The sequence below is a fragment of the Oryctolagus cuniculus genome, chromosome 14, assembly GCF_051225735.1.
Source record: "Oryctolagus cuniculus isolate XC-2025 breed Fujian yellow rabbit chromosome 14, ASM5122573v1, whole genome shotgun sequence".
NCBI lineage: Eukaryota > Metazoa > Chordata > Mammalia > Lagomorpha > Leporidae > Oryctolagus > Oryctolagus cuniculus.
Window position 1 is genome coordinate 56,809,924 of NC_142880.1, and position 12,075 is coordinate 56,821,998.

Genomic DNA, 12,075 nt, shown 5'->3' on the forward strand with positions numbered 1-12,075 from the left:
CTGTGAAGCTCATGACATTTTCCAAGGAAGTACAATCCTTCTTATTCTTTCATGTTCTTTTCTTTTGAGGGGAATCCCTTCTACTTCTTAGTTTACAGTTAACACTTCATTTCTTACTCGTGATTTCCTTCCAGGAGAAATTCTCCCCCTTGGCTGCCTCCTCCTCTTTATTATTATCATTTGTATTTGTTCACTTTATAAATAAAACAATTTTAAAAAGAAATCATAAATAAATTTGCAAACTGTTATAAAATATAATTTAAACAACCTCTAAAATTAATAAACCACAATTTTCAAAATTAAAAGAAATCTGTCCTTCTTTGCTTCCCATAAACAGAGTAAGTGAAACAATTCTTCCTGATCCATCTTGTGTTTCTCATCCCCCAACTCTTTGTTCAAAATTAGAAATTGATTGGCCTCCACCTCCTCTTCTGCTCTGCATTACTGGCCTCTTCCTCCTCTAACCACTGTCATGGCTGCCCCATTGCAGTGAGAGAGAGCCCCAGCACTATGATTAGTGATGACAAACCTGGCTTTATTTCTATGCCTAATCATCTGCCTGAGGATTTGACAAGTGTGTGTATTCCTCTTGGACAAAATATGGACAGGACCAAAAGGCTTGAGCCAAATGTGATATTGGAAATGAGAGGCTATTGCATGGTAGCCTTCTGTGTGCTGAAGGACTATTTGTTGGATTGAATTCAAGCACTGCATAGAAATAGTGATAGATCCATTCCTCTGACTGTAGATCAGAGTGAAGAGCTAGTATAATGAGCAGTCAACAGGGGACATAAAAGCCATTGGTGGAGATGAGCTCTCAACATCAACTGGAAAAGACGCCTTGATAATTGAGACATGACTGACACTGGCAAAACAATGCAGACCTTGCTTTCCTTGGTCAAGCAGTTATAGTCCAAGGACGGTGAAAGTCACAAGGATGCTAGTGCCACACACCCCTCAAAGTGCTGAATAGAGGCCAGACTTTTGAAATTCTAGACAAGTTTGTTGTAGTATATGCCCTGACTACAATGAATACTTCAGGGATTTGAACCATGTTTGTGTCATAAGTGAAGCTGTAAAAGCAAAAATACAAAGCCTAAGAAGAAAGTTCAAGTTGAGTTTGGAAACATCAGAAGTCTCAATGACATTACCAGCAAAATTATCAAATGTTCTAATTTGATGACCCTGTGCCTAAATCAAGCTTTTTGCATGTACCTTATATGTTTTTCTTTTTAAATCTGTTGTGTATTTTGGAAGTGTCACTTGCTGCATTCCTAAACTCTCTGTTTGCACTATGAGCCTATAGAATGCCAGTTCCCTTTGGGTAGATCGTTAAGCAACTGTTAAACCTATGAATTAAAAATTATCTTGCCCGGTGTCATGGCTCAATCGGCTAATCCTCCACCTGTGGCGCCAGCACCCCGGGTTCTAGTCCCGGTTGGGGTGCCAGATTCTGACCCGGTTGCTCCTCTTCCTGTCCGGCTCTCTGCTATAGCCCGGGAGTGCAGTGGAGGATGGCCCAAGTACTTGGGCCCTGCACCCGCATGGGAGATCAGGAGAAACACCTGGTTCCTGGCTTCGGATCAGCGCAGTGCGCCGGCTGCAGTGGCCATTGGAGGGTAAACCAATGGTAAAGGAAGACCTTTCTCCTTGTCTCTCTCACTGTCCACTCTGCCTGTCAAAAATAAATAAATAAATGGAATTATCTTAAATCACACTGATATGGGATGGAAATACTAAAGTTATATCTATAAGAAACATTTAAAGAAAATATATACTTGTTTTTTAATTGGCATTGTGATTTTTATATATTCAGGGAAGAACAGAGTGATTGAATATTACTAATTATATCGCCATGTGTTTAGAAGAGAAGAAAAGCAGTTTCACATCATATAGAGCATCTAAGAGGTTTCCTTCTGCTGAATAAACCTGTCCCCTAAAATTCATTTATTGGTGCTTCATTAATACTGATTATATTGTCCCACGTGTTCAGATTATTTCCCGTGAATCTTTGTCAACAATTCTTTTTCAATGCAATTCAATAATTTACAAAGTATTAAATGGTGATTGATTATACATTTTAGAACAGATTTCTCACACTAAAATTTCTAGTATCTACCACTACTGTCTCTCCCTCAAATTTTGGGATTCTCTTCACTTCTGATCAAAGCTCACAATCACAAAAAAAAGTGGCCCATTCAGATGAATTTTTGAATGGAGAGGGGAATGATTTGTAGAGAACTGTTCAGGAGAACACTGCTGAAAAATGTAAGACTATAGTACTGGTTTGTCAATAAGAAATTGCTCTGAGCTAGTAAATTCAGTATCTAGAAGATTATCCTAAAATTATTATATTTACTACTGATTGGATAATCATCAATGTAAATAACATTCAGGTAACATTCAAGTAACATTATCTAAAGGTTTTAGCTGCAGATTAGAAAATCCCAGCAGTATGTAACAAGTATATTTTCCATAATAGTTTAAATGAACTGGCTTAGGTTGTCACTACCTGTGGGTTTCAGCACTTCTTGTTCTCCCTGGTTCTGTATGAGAACAAGGCAACAAATATTACTCAAAATTCTCTTTCAAATATAATTTTTTTTTTTGACAGGCAGAGTGGACAGTGAGAGAGAGAGAGACAGAGAGAAAGGTCTTCCTTTGCCGTTGGTTCACCCTCCAATGGCCGCCGCGGCCGGCGCACCGCGCTGATCCGATGGCAGGAGCCAGGAGCCAGGTGCTTTTCCTGGTCTCCCATGGGGTGCAGGGCCCAAGCACCTGGGCCATCCTCCACTGCACTCCCTGGCCACAGCAGAGAGCTGGCCTGGAAGGGGGGCAACCGGGACAGAATCCGGCGCCCCAACCGGGACTAGAACCCGGTGTGCCGGCGCCGCTAGGCAGAGGATTAGCCTAGTGAGCCGCGGCGCCGGCCCTCAAATATATTTTAAAGTGCTGAATATATTAATTGCTTTGCACTATGAGAACCAGCATGCAATTGCAAGCAGAAATATGTAAAATAAAATAACTTCCAAATTCTGTAAATGAAATCTGGGCCAGACTTCTTTACTTACATATTTGAAAATAATCTGATAGTATTATTTGAAAATAGTCTTCATTTTAAAGATTCCTACTGGTTTGCTAACTTCATCAAAATTTAGAAATATGGTATTTGCAATCCTTTATTAAAATCTAATATTGAGACATTCTTGCCCTACTTTTAAAATTAACTTTTCATAGGTTAGTAAAATTCAGCTAAATTTTTGGTGATTGCTTTCTCTAAATAAAACTTATTTACAATTGAACAATCATTTCTTAGTTCATGTAAGTTAAAGAATTTTAATAATACAACCATTAAATCCTGCTGCTTTTATTTCCAGAAAACCAAAGCATACTGCAACAGCATAGATAACACAAAGTAATTCACAGATACACTCACATGAGGTTCTATTTTGATTATAATACATTCAGCATTAAGGAACCTGTTTGGATACAAAACAATACCTTCTCCTACATTCCCTCACCACCATCACACAAAAGTGATGATTGGATTTCAGGTGGTAGAGTTTTAAGCAACAGATATTTGGAATTAAGTAACATTGTAAGTATAGAATTGTGAAAATAATTGTTAGCTGAATTTATATAAGCTTCTCACTAAGTAATTAGCCCTAATACTAACAAGTTGATTGACTTTAAGATTAGATCAAATCCTCAAGACTCCTTCATTTGTTACAAAATTGAGTAAAATCATCAGAACATTCTGATTATGTTATTATATAGTAAAGCTAGATTAACAGTGTTAAATATTAACTTTAATAATAAATCATTTATACCTATTGTAATTATATGGTTAAGTTTTTTTAAAAATTTCTCCATGATCACTATTCTTCATATATTTGATAACAGAAGTAAAATATTCATGCAATAGTCTTTCCCCAATATTTGCATTTCCAACTATCTATAAAGAGCAAATTCTAAGATATCTAAGATTAAGTGTGAACATAGATTAAGAGCGGGTTTAAAGGGAGTTAGACGGTTAAGATTAATGTAGTGGAAACTACAAGTGCCCAGACAGGTCTCTTCGTATCCCTTACACCTTTTCTATGTGACATTTGCCTAACTTTATGGTGTTTGTATTATAAGCAAGCCTTCAGCTTGTGCTTTGGGATCCTGCCCTCTGGGTACAAGAGCAGATTTGTTTGAGCAAGCAAAGAGAACAGAGCTAATTCTTACTCAAAAAATGATGAATGCAAGCATACATCCCATCCCCTTGAGACATGAGGAAAATTCCGTTGTAATTTATAGACAAGGCTAAAGCACCACAGGAATTGCATCTTTGTGGGGCTTATTTCTCTTCTATCTTCTCCTTCTACTTTGTACTTGTTTGGCCTAAAACTATTCATAAATTCATACTTACAAGTGAATCTTCATCTAAGAACCTGCTTCCAGAGAAACCAATTTAAAATATAGAATTTTAGAAAATGGACATAGAGAAAGTTGGATGAAACCAACAACTTAAAGAATCTGTAATTTTTTTTTTGAAACCGTCTAGATTTTTCGGCTTTTACTTTTATTAAAACTACTCTGGATCTTAAGCATGCTAATCTGGTTAATGATAACAATGCATCGTAAAACCTTCAGAAGGAAAGGAGAATGTTTTGTGGACCATTTTTTTTTTTTTTTTTGTGCGTGGCAGTTTTAAGTTATTAGTTTTTAAAATCAGTACTTTTTAATGGAAATAACTTGACCAAAAATCTGTCACAGAATTTTGAGACCCATTAAAACAAACTTTAATGAGAAAAAAAAAAAGATATGCTCTTAAACTATCTGTCAAATCTTATATATTACGAAACTTCTAAGTACAACCTAGGCTTATACCAGGATAAGCCTCCAGTGGCCAAAATTATGATAGATATACTTCAATTTATTTTTTACATTTTTCCTCAGCAGTTGAAATACAAAATATATTTTGAGCTCCAAACTAAAGATAGATACATGTCATTGCTTATTTCCTATAGGAATTACTTTTAAGGAAAATGATAATACTGTAAATTAACTTGTGGAAATGAAATCTTTAGTGAAGAATAGATTACTAAGTAATATTGATAGGACAGGGAAAATACAAAGGTACTTTAAAAGTTTTTGGAATACACATATTATGAAAAAACTAATCAGATTTCAAAAAATCTGTACCAAAATAAGCTTATCTTGAATTTCATTTTCCATAATTTTTAAAAAATATTCTCATAGTAATTTGTCGCTCCCCCTCTTCGTGGAGGAACGACACAGGACCCTGCGCTGTTCTTTCGTCTGCTCGGCCCTTCCCGGGTTTGCTGCTGGTTCTTCCCGGGTTGGCTACCGACCCTTCCACCTCCGTGGAAGGGCAGTTCCCCCTGCCACTTTCCCCACTTCTGCGGGGGAGTGGCACACCGCCGGCCGGCTCTCTCGGGGGCTGCACAGGTGTTCCTTCAGATAGATGTTCCTGGTGCATGTTGTCTCTCTCCTCCTTTATAGTCCTCTTCCACCAATCCCAACTCTGCTACCCACACGCCGAGTATGCGGCTCTCCTCCAATCAGGAGCAGGTCCTGCTGTTTATTGGTTGAACTGGAGGCAGCTGTGTAGAAGCTGTTTCCTCCTCTCCCAGCGCCATATTGTGGGAGAGCAGATACATAGAATAAGTCTTAATTCGAGTAACAGTCTAGTCCGAGTTGCTCCCCACAGTAATTAATAGTAAAAATTATGAGTATGACTATCTTAACCATCTTGCGAAGTTTTCATTTAATTTAATAATTAGAAAAAAAATTTGTAACCTTAGAGAAAATAATGAAATGATACATTTTAATGATGAATGAGACATCTAAAAATAAAGCAAGATGATTATAAGGGCTTAACAGGAAATCAATAGTAGATCAGAAATATCAGGAATGAAAAGGAAACACTGCTAAAGACCTTTCAGACACTGAAACCATAATAATAATTTCCAGTTTTGAGAATGACAAAATTAAGACTCTACCGGAAAACTCCACATCAAAAACCAGGTATCATCCATGTCCAAAACACAAAAAGAACTATCTAAAGGTACTGACTAATGAACACGTTCTATTAAAATATGCACTGTTGAAGGACAGCTGGAAGACTTTGTATTAAATGAAATATGTGTCTATGGCGTTTAGCTTGTAGCTAAATGTGTCATAAGAGCTTGCAGGGATGTAAATTTTCCTAGATGGGAAATGTAGAAAAACTAAGCCTGAGAAATCATGAGTATTTAAAATCATGGAAGAATGATATCAGCTAAAGAGTAATAGGAGGAATATCTTATTCTTTCCTAAGGTATAACAGATTCCCCAAATTAAATAGATAGTATGCTAGCTAAAAGAAAGGATAAGACCTTAACTTAGCCAGAGATACCATCCAAGAACCAGAGTTTGTAGTTTAAGTCTGACCAAGGAAATGTTTGGCTAACTCAAGAGAAACAATAATAATCAAAGAAAAATATCAGACTCTATAAGCTTCAAAACTTGTCATTACAAATGTCCAGTGTACAATTCAAAATGCATCCATATATGAATGAAAAGAATGATAACAACAATTGAACACCTGCTCAAGAGAAAAAAAATCAAATCTGACACTCAGGTGGACTCTAAGTTTTCTTTATGGTTTTAGTCTTAATATTTATCATATATTCTAAAAAAGGAAAAACAAACTTGTCAAGCAATGAGTGAAATGATATGAGAACTAAAAATCGAACCATGGAAATAGAATCAATAACAAACAGATCACAAAGAAATTCTAAAACCAAAAAATGCTAAAATATAAAACCAAAAGGTCGCTGGATAGTATGGCAGAATGAAGAGACACAGAGATGGACAAATGAACTTAAATAGAGAAATTACCCACTGTGGAGAATGGGGAGGGGAGAATAGTATGAAATGAACAGTGCCTCAGGGATCTGTCAGGTAATAACAAATTATTAAATACGTGTTTCATCTGAATAAAGGAGAGGGCAGGAAAAGAGTTTGAGGAGGGTCCACAATTATCTTTTGGCTTGCACAGATTTAATTAGAGTGCCTGTCATAATTCATATATTTGTCATTTTCATTGTAATATTTCTTTCTTATTGTTACTTTATTTATTTATTTTCTCTTTGTCTTCAATCTTCAGATTCTTGGTGTTGTTTTATTTTGTATTTATTCTATTTTGGGATTATTTTAAGTTAATACATTGCACTTGTGTGTTCTTTATTTCTGAGTAATCCTCAAACAACAGTTTCTCCAAATATTTCTCATTCCTGATGTTTTCTATTTCTGGAAGTCCAACCATGAATACATAAATGAATGGGCATGTTTGTTTGTTTGTTTACTTGTTTTTTCCTTTTAAAAAATTTTAATTTGAGTAACTTCTAGTGATCTAGCTTCACAATGGGTAAATCTTATTCACATATACAGTGCGGTAAGTCTACTAAGAAGCCCACTGAAGGAATTCATCTCTGATGCCATGTTTGCTTGTTTTTTTGTTTGTTTGTTTGTTTTGTCAGGCAGAGTTAGACAGTGAGAGAGAGATACAGAGAGAAAGGTCTTCCTTTTCTGTTGGTTCACCCCTCCAAATGGCCACTACGGCCTGCGTTCTGCACCAATCCGAAGCCAGGAGCCAGGTGCTTCCTCCCGGTCTTCCAAGCAGGTGCAGGGCCCAAGCACTTGGGCCATCCTCCGCTGCCTCCCCGGGCCATAACAGAGAGCTGGACTGGAAAAGGAGCAACCAGGACAGAATCCAGTGCCCCATCCGGGACTAGAACCTGGGGTGTCGGTGCCTCAGGTCGAGGATTAGCCTACTGAGCAGCAGTGCTGACCATGTTTGCTTGTTTGTCTTATCCCTGAACATTTCGGTTAACTCATTTTTATATATTACATTTTTGGTTGATATTTCCATCTGCTTATTGATGGTGCCCATCTTCTCAACTGTATCATTTAACATGATTTTTAAAAAAAATATTCTCTCTACTCCCAGAATGGGTGATCTCTTGATGGAATTCTTCTGTCATTATTCCTGTTCAACCTTCACCTTTGAGCTGCCTTTACTTACCTGTAATACACATGGAGTCTGTCTCTTTATTCTCTTGCCTCTCCCAGTCTTAGGGTCTTGTTTCTTGTTAGGTGATGTTTGCTGGGCTGGAGGGAGGAGTCTTGTCCCTAGTTTCCTCAGACTCAGGTAGAACCTGTGAGAGTGTGTGTCAAAGACTGTACTATCACAGAACTCCTCCCCATCCTCCTTGTGTCAATCCTTTGTATCTCAGTCAGGTCTTATGTGTCAGTATCTTCTACCAGAAGTAGGAGCTCTATTGGTGGTGGCATGAGATCATGGACCCAAGACTACTTTCTTCTTCTCTGGCAATATAGGTATATATTTTTTTCTTCTATCATTCTCTCAGGACTAATAGGTCAGAACCTCTGCCCTAAGTTTGGTAGAATTGCTCTCACTTCTCCCAGTGTTTAAAGTGCTTCACAGGAGCGAAGTGTGCAGGAAGAGATACATGGTTTCATGGCTTCCATGTAGAACATGCACACCAGTACCACTGGAGATAGCCACCTTTGGAGGAAGCACCTGGCTCCTGGCTTCAGATCAGTGAAGTTCTGGCTGTAGTGGCCATTTGGGGGGTGAACCAATGGAAGGAAGACCTTTCTCTCTGTCTCTCTTTCTCACTGTCTATAACTCCACCTGCCAAATACATTTAAAAAAAAAAAAAGAAATAAAACTGTGGTTATTCACAGATAAAATGATTGTGTGTGAGAAGAATTTACAATTCTGAAGGTAATTATTAGAAGTAATGTTTGAATTTAGCAGTTCTGCCTGAAAGGAGGCCAATATAGTAAAATAGGTAGTGGTTAATTTTTAAGGCATCATATTTATAGGAGCATCAAAATTCATCAGATACTGATGAATTACATTGAATCTCTATTTTATGAGTTAAACACACAAACTATTATGCTAATATTTTAAAAAGTGAAATAAAGTGAAAAATGTATAATTTGAAGAATTTAAATTATACTATATCAATTATCTTCAAATATACCAATAGATTAAATCCATTGCCAACCAAAATACTACATTTCACTGAAATCAAAATTTGATTACAGGTCACATATAAATCCAAATATCTAAAAGTAGGCAAGAGAATCTATTAAAAATTCTTAAAACATCAATACAATGTTATATGAACATTTAAGATTATAGTAGTTGGGCAGGAAAACAAGCCATAGTCAGACAAGCGCTTTATAACAAAGGCTGTACTGCAAAGCATTGGGTAAAGAACAAGAATTTCAAGAACCAATGTTGGATAAATAGGTCTTTTTTTTTTTTTTTTTTTTTTTTTTTTTTTTTTTTGACAGGCAGAGTGGACAGTGAGAGAGAGAGACAGAGAGAAAGGACTTCCTTTGCCATTGGTTCACCCTCCAATGGCCGCCGCGGCTGGCGCGCTGCGGCCGGCACACCGCGCTGATCTGAAGCCAGGAGCCAGGTGCTTCTCCTGGTCTCCCATGGGGTGCAGGGCCCAAGCACTTGGGCCATCCTCCACTGCACTCCCTAGCCACAGCAGAGAGCTGGCCTGGAAGAGGGGCAACCGGGACAGAATCCGGCGCCCCGACCGGGACTAGAACCCGGTGTGCCGGCGCCGAAAGGCGGAGGATTAGCCTAGTGAGCTGCGGCGCCGGCCTGGATAAATAGGTCTTTATAATGACCACACAGTATGTGGATGGCTAAATACCAACATTTTAGCAGAGCACAGAACAAAATCATCATTTCTTTTGGTGAAAAAAAAAAAACTTGTTAAAGAAAAAATCCATCAGGATAAGGGGAAAAACGATAAGATTTCATGAAAATTAAGAACTTCTAGGATGGCGCCATGGCTCAATAGGCTAATCCTCCGCCTAGCGGAGCTGGCACACCAGGTTCTAGTCCCGGTCGGGGCACCGGATTCTGTCCCGGTTGCCCCTCTTCCAGGCCAGCTCTCTGAAGTGGCCTGGGAGTGCAGTGGAGGATGGCCCAAGTGCTTGGGCCCTGCACCCCATGGGAAACCAGGAGAAGTACCTGGCTCCTGCCTTTGGATCAGTGTGGTGCGCCAGCCGCAGCGTGCCGGCCACGGCGACCATTGGAGGGTGAACCAACGGAAAAGGAAGACCTTTCTCTCTGTCTCTCTCTCTCACTGTCCACTCTACCTGTCAAAAAAAAAAAAAAGAATAAAAAAGTGAACTTCTGTTAATCAAAATCACCATTATAGAAAGATAAAAGTAAACCACAGATTAGAAGAAGAGACTTTTTTTGAAAAGAGACTTGCATCCAACACAAGAGACCCTGAATAGCTAGAGCAATTTTATGCAACAAAAACTGCAGTCATCATAATACAAGATTTCAAGACATACTACAGGACAGTTATAATCAGAACAGCATGGTACTGACAAAAAAGTAGTTGTGTAGAACTATGGAACAGAATAGAAACTCCAGAAATCAATCCATGCATCTACAACCAACCAATCTTTGACAAGGTAGTTAAAATCAATCCCTGGAGCAAGGACAGTCTCTTAAACAAATGGTGCTAGGAAAACTGGATCTCCACATGCAGAATTATGAAACAAGATCCCTTCCTTACACCTTACATAAAAATCCACTCAAAATGGATCAAGGACCAAAATCTGATATCATCAAATGACTAGAAAACATTGGGGAAACCCTGCAAGACTAGAAAACACTGGGGAAACCCTGCAAGATAGGAACCAGATGTTGGAAAAGACACCAGAAGCACAGGCAATCAAAGCCAAAACTGACAAATGAGATGATATCAGAGAAGTTTCTGTACTGCAAAAGAAACATAAAAGTGAAGATGCAACCAACAGAATGGGAGAAAATATTTGCAAACTATGCAACTAATATAGGATTAATATCCAGAATCTATAGAGCTCAAGAATCTCAAAAGCAATCTAATTAAGAAATGGGCAAAGGAACTGAACAGGCATTTTTCAAAAGAGAAAATTTAAATGACCAACACACACATGAAAAAATGATCATGATCACTAGCCATTGGAAAATGCAAATCAAAACCACAATGAAGTTTCACCTCACCTCAGTTAGAATGGCTCTCATACATAAATCAACAAACAACAAATGTTGATAAGGATCTTGGGGAAAAGGTACCCTAAGACACTGTTGGTGGGAATGTAAACTAGTAGAACCATTATGGAAGAGAGTATGAAGATTCCTCCGAAATCTGAAGAGATCTACCATATTACCCAACAATCCCACTCCTGGGAATTTACCTGAACAAAATGAAATCAGCAGATGAAACAGCTCTTTGTACCACCATGTTCATTGCAGCTCAATTCACAATAGCTAAAATATGGAATTAATCCAGATGTCCATCAATTGATGACTAGATAAGAAAATTATGGTATACATCCACTATGGAATATTACTCAGTAGTAAAAAATTAAATTCTGTCATTTGCAACAATATGGATGCAACTGGAAACCATTAAACTTAGTGAAATAAGAAAATACTAAAAAGACAGATCCAAATCTGGGGTAACTATTGGAGTATCTAAAATATAATGTATTTGAGTGAAATTGACATTTTGAGATCTGATAATTATTTACAGCCCTTATCTCTACTATATAAGAATAGTGTTCTTTCACTTGACATTATTTGTTTAACTAGTTACTTAGTGTAGGGTTAATTTTATAAGTATAATGTATATTAAAATATATCTTTATAAAATTAAAAGTGGGAATAGAATATGGAAGAGGAAGAATGGTGAGAGCACTGGTTGGAAGGAGGAGGGTGTTAGAAGTATCACTATGTTCCTAAATATGTACATATGAAATTAGTATAACAAATAAAATTTAAAAAAGAAAAGATAATTGTATCCAGAAAAATGAAGAACCCTAAAATCAATAAGAAAAAAGGTTAATCAAAATAGACACAAGACTTGAGAAGGCACTTTACACACACATATACCCACATACACAAAATATACAAATGTCCAAATACCCAGTAAGCATTTGAAATTTTGCTGAATTCTATTCCTCATCAGA

General features: G+C 37.5%; 1 pseudogene; it reads left to right on the top strand.

Annotated features, from left to right (window-relative positions):
- The first annotated feature begins 510 nt into the window (after positions 1 to 510).
- On the top strand, positions 511 to 1,180 carry LOC100348834 (hypoxanthine-guanine phosphoribosyltransferase pseudogene; annotated as a pseudogene).
- Positions 1,181 to 12,075: the final 10,895 nt, after the last annotated feature.